The sequence below is a fragment of the Octopus bimaculoides genome, chromosome 4, assembly GCF_001194135.2.
Source record: "Octopus bimaculoides isolate UCB-OBI-ISO-001 chromosome 4, ASM119413v2, whole genome shotgun sequence".
NCBI classification, from domain to species: Eukaryota; Metazoa; Mollusca; class Cephalopoda; order Octopoda; family Octopodidae; genus Octopus; species Octopus bimaculoides.
Genome location: NC_068984.1, coordinates 34,296,541 through 34,302,349, shown reverse-complemented (window position 1 = coordinate 34,302,349; position 5,809 = coordinate 34,296,541). Strand labels below are relative to the sequence as shown.

At 33.6% G+C, this 5,809-nt stretch overlaps 1 protein-coding gene and 1 pseudogene across 1 annotated transcript in view; one reads left to right on the top strand and one right to left on the bottom strand.

Annotated features, from left to right (window-relative positions):
• The window catches only part of LOC106875874 (opioid-binding protein/cell adhesion molecule homolog), a 574,302-nt gene that overhangs the window by 396,765 nt on the left and 171,728 nt on the right, over positions 1-5,809 (top strand). The gene's annotated exons all lie outside the window — the stretch shown is intronic.
• LOC128247743 (5S ribosomal RNA) lies at positions 2,487-2,605 on the bottom strand (annotated as a pseudogene).

Below are 5,809 nucleotides of genomic sequence, written 5' to 3'. Positions count from 1 at the left end.
TATATATATACAAAGTTTTGATTTAAAAAAAACTTTAACGATATTATAAACTATAAAGATTAATAATTAATCAAATAATATTAATAAAAAATAATCGAAAATATATCAACACTATTCCAATCGAAGTTCTAATATTATGTTGAAATGAAACTATAACTTCTAAATAATATAGTGTTAAATAAGTTATCTATAAAAATAATCTATAAAGAACCAAATGAATAGTATAAAAACAAGAATACATGTTATTTTCAAATATATATATATAGCCGAAACTTCGAAGTCATTGTCAATACTATCCTTGTTAAAAACTAATACTTTTGTACTCTACTAAAGTATGGAGTAATCTTTCAGATTAACGTCAAATTGTTTGGATAATAACTGAACATAAAACTCATGTGTGTGTGTGTGTTTTTGAGTTTGAGTGTGTGTGTACGTGTCTATGAATGCATAGATAACTATATATACATATACATATATATATACACACACATATATATAGGGAGAATTAACAAAATAAACAAAAGACGAAGACAAGGGATGTAGACAACATACAGATGTATTAGTTTAACTCTCGGGAAGTGAAAAAGTATTTAACGTTTCGGGCCTACGCTCTTCCACAGAAAGGAACACAGAAAGAAACAAGGAGAGAAAATAAAGAATGTGTAGTGGCTAGCGATCTATCATGGTGAATCTATCTCTTCCTGCATGTAGGCATATATATATATAGACGAAGAGACAGATAGATGATATACACAATATGGCGCCTAGCCGTTGCCATTAGCGGGGTCAGGTGTAACATCGGATGACGGGTGTTGTAAAAATCTTGAACGAAAACCCGTGTACGTGAACATGTTAAATATGATTGCATACAATTATATTTCATCCAAAGCCGCTTAGTGCACCTCTCAATATTTACACATATAAAGGCGGCGAGCTAGCACAAACGTTAACACGCCGGGCGAAATGCTTAGCGGTATTTCGTCTATCTTTACGTTCTGAGTTCAAATTCCGCTGAGGTCGACTTTGCCTTTCATTCATTTGGGATCGATTAAATAAGTACCAGTTACGCACTGGGGTTAATGTAATCGACTTAATCCTTTTGTCTGTCCTTGTTTGTCCCCTCTGTATGTAGCCCCTTGTGTGCAGTAAAGAGATATAAAACCTTAGCACGTCGGGCGTAATGCTTAGCGGTATTTCGTCTTTCTTTATGTTCTGAGTTCAAAGTCCACCGAGGTCGACTTTGCCTTTCCTCCTTTCGGTGTCGATAAATTAAGTACCAGTTGCATAATGAAGTCGATCTTACTGACTGGCCACCTCCCCCAAAATATCGGGCCTTGTGCCTAGAGTAGAAAGGAATATTTACACATATAAGCATATGTGAATGTTTCAATGTACATACTTATGCTCACGCACACATACGCATATATGCATATATATATACATATATATATATATGGGGTGGGATATATGCAGCTATGCCTGCTTTATGAAAATTTAGATGTTAAGTAGGCGCGCAAGTATCACTGAGACAATTGAATATGCACCGGTAGTAATAGAAGAATCGTTATTCATATTATAAAAAGAATTATAATTTTGTATCGAAAATTAATTTTAATTTTGGGGTTGTCACCTTTGCGTTTTTGTTTTATTTTTTTTAACCAGACATAATTATTTAGATAGTTAGTGTTTGCAATACTAACAGCGTAATTTTAATTAATATATTTTAATTTTAATTAATTACATATAAATATGTAATTAATTTCTAGTGTGCTAGCGTCCATCTTGTGTGTCTTTGTGTATATATGCGTATACACATTCGCACACATATTCACACACACGCACGCTCGCACACATACTCACACACCCAAAGCTCAAACTTTCAATGGAAGCAAAAATGAATTTTGTATCGGTTCTGTTTCTTTTTCGCTTTCTCCACGGCATTCTTATACGTGAAACCTGGGATCCACGTCTATATTCTTTCATCCTTTTATTGTTTTACATGCTTCAATAATTTGACTGTGGCCATGTTGGAACACCACCTTTTAGTCACGCAAATCGACCCGCGGAATTATTTTTTGTAAGCCTAGTACTTATTATGTCGGTGTCTTATGCCGAACCGCTAAGTTACAAAGACCAAAACATACCAGCACCGGTTGTCAATCGATGATGGTGGACAAACACACGCACAAACATACACACATACATACATATACACACGCACACACACACACACACGCACGCATACACACGCACACACGCACACACACACACACACACACACACACACACACATATATAAATATATATGCGATGGGCCTTCAGCTTCCGTCTACCAAATCCACTCACAAGGCTTTGGTCGACCCGAGGCTATAGTGGAAGACACTTGCACAAGGTGCCAAGCAGTGAGACTGAACCCGGAACCATGTGGTTGGTAAGCAAGCTAATTACCACACAGCCATTCCTGCACCTATATAAGGAATGAAAGACGTTTACAGCAACTAGGTTTCCCAAACGGTCACCCATCTAAGTACTAACTAGACTAGACGTTGCTTAACTTCGGTGATCGTACGAGAACCGATGTTTTCAACCTGATATGGCCGTGCATATATATATATTTATCACAACAATAGTTTCTGCACATCCTGCACTGCTCCATCATGGCTGGGAAGCTATACAATGAATTACAGTTCACCATACAGTGCAGATGCATCGCTTCATGTGATGCAACTTAGTTTCTCGTTACATAAATGATGTTTTGCTCTTAATCTTAACTAGTACTTGCTGGCAGTAATCGTATCTAAAATGTATATGTGTGTGTATGTGTGTGTGTGTCTATGAAATGATGGCAAACACAAGTTTATATTACTTGTTCCCTGCGTACGTTTCACCAATGTGGCTGTCCGGAATCACTGCATTAGTTCTTCTAGGTGTAATTGGACATTTAATCACACCGAATCATCTGATGAATACTTTATTGCAATATAATATCCCAATCAGAAGCTGCTGTTACAAAATGGTGATTAGTTAGGTTTTTCCCATTGTTAAATAAGTGGGAAATGAATTTAACACTTATTAAGAATTTCTGAATATTTAACTAAATATTTTCACTTCGTCTCATCTTTTGTATGGTCACGATTTCTTCTTAGAACTGCATTTAAATTTCCATCAAATCCCACACAATAGTTTTTTTGATATGTAATGATAGACGCAATAGAAAAGTTCCTTCCAATAACACACTGCAGTCTTGAAAACATGAAAAAAGACGCCATTGAAACTTTATACTATTATACGCCTAAGAAAGATCAGATGGTCACAGTTATTGAACATTGATAACTCGGTTAAGAATAACTTGATATCAAAGAATTAACACTAGCACTGCGACACAACAATCAGTAGAATCATTTGAAATTTATATCTGTGAACTGGCAGCCATATACCTTGCAAACGGCTGTTTCGCTTCAACTAAAGAAAGACGACTTCGCAGCTTTACTTTGACAAATTCATTTCATCTGTAAAGGGTTTTAGGCCCTTTAAAGATTTCCACTATCCTACATTTATGAATTTGAGGTCTTAAGCCAATGTAAGATGTCGTGATTGCCGTTGTCGTGATTGTTGTTGAGTAGCAAAATTAATACTATATTAATTACAAGTAAATACAATTTTAGATATTAAAAACTAATAAAATATCATATTCTTTTTTTTTTTTTTAATAAGAAACAAACAACAAAGAAAACCATTTAAGATATTTTTGTATAATTCTAATCAATCAAAATGCTGATGCAATATCGATTTCAAAGGAAAAACAATAATAATAATAATGGTGGTGGAGGTGACGATAACAAAATAATAATAATAATAATAATAATAATAATAATAATAATAATAATAATAATAATAATAATAATAATAATAATAATATGAATTGTATGAAAGGAAGGAAAAAAGACAGTCAAGTACATTATATTCAAATGCCGATGTTTATGACTGAACGTAATTACAAACATATTATTGATTATTAATTTCATTCGATTCCAACTATCCAATATCTCTCGCATCCTTCCGGCCCATTCCTTTCCCTACACCCCACCTCATTTCGAAAGAGAAAAATATATTGAGTTTTATTACGATTACTCCAAACAAACAGTTTTTGTAAATGAATCGAAATTATTTATATTAATTATAATAATTGCATTCCCTAATAACGAAAGGAAAAAATTTATAGGATGTTTTATTTTTATTTAGTTGCTTATTTCTATTATAATTACAATAATTATTATTATAATTGCTGATGGTATTATTATTATTATTATTATTATTATTATTATTATTATTATTATTATTATTATTATTATCATTATTATTATTATTACTGGAATTTTGTTTATGATCATTGATGTAACTGTTGGAGAGCGTTGACGTACTTGATGAGCACTGGCATTTATTTGCAAAACAGTGTAGAGAGAATGGAATAATAATTTTAAAAAATGACAGAAACACACAAGATGCTGCCAGACAGGTTCAGAGGGAATGAACATGCATGTATTTGTTTCTAAGGTAGAGATACGTGGTAGAAAATTAGGAGTTTTTTTGGAATACATCAATATCTAAAGAACAACAAGGTAGTCTGCAAAGATTTACTAACAAGAAAAAGATAGCGCGTAAAGCACGGATGCCAAATGAAAAAGCAATGTCAAAATGCCTGCAACGATCTCCAGTGAGCAAGCTAGTATTAGGTTGAAAGGCGACGAGGACTTCTTAAGTAGAATTGTTGGCCATTTCGAAGACAAGTGGAAGAGCAAACAGTGAAACATGATCGGCGAAGATTTCGGTTAAATAAATTTACAGATAATACATGTATTACAGGTGTACAGAGCAACTACTTGGGCAGTGCTATATAGAATAAATATGATGAGAGGTGTTTTTTTTTTTGTCACTCTCGAAACAAGCAATCACCTGAAATAACTAAAACAATATTTTTCTAGTTAGTATTGTAGCCTGTAAACTTTGATAAATGATTCGATGATTGCCGATAGTATGACAATTACCTCAGCGCAAAAACGGTATTAATATATAGCATGTCATTATTCATTTAGACGGTATGGTTCATTTAGTGGTTAGGTGTGTGAATACAAATATAAAACATGTCTCTATACACATACTAAGCCTACGGAAGAACATATTAAAGACTTATGGCAACAGCAACTGTAATGCCCCTAAAAAATAAACATACCGTTATCATTTAAAGTTGCCATTGCTTCATCAATTATCATCACAAACGTTTCTATTCTAGGCACAAGGTCTGAAATTTTGGTGGAGGGGCCAGTCGATTATATCGACCTCAGTATGTTTGTATGTATGTATGTGTTTGTATGTATGGATGTGTTTGCATGTCAGTATGTTTGTATGTTTGTATGTGTTTGTATGTATGGATGTGCATCTCCATATGTGTGGACACATATTACCAGACGTGTCCTCGTATGACGTGATGTGTGTGTATATATGGTCATGTGCTTCATTCTCCATATGCGTACGTGTGCTTGTCTGTTCATATAACCTATGTACCTATCCGTTTGTATGTTGATCTGTTTATTTTCATATCCATATGCTTGCATACATGTGCGTATACACATACATATATATACTCACCCTCAGACACATACATACCTCTATCTACATAACAGCCCGCTAACTATTCTACTCTACATATGTAAACTGTGAGTATGAGGGTATGATATCTACTATGTATATTTCCTATATAGTATTGGGGAAGTTTCATTTATATATATATATATATATATATATATATATA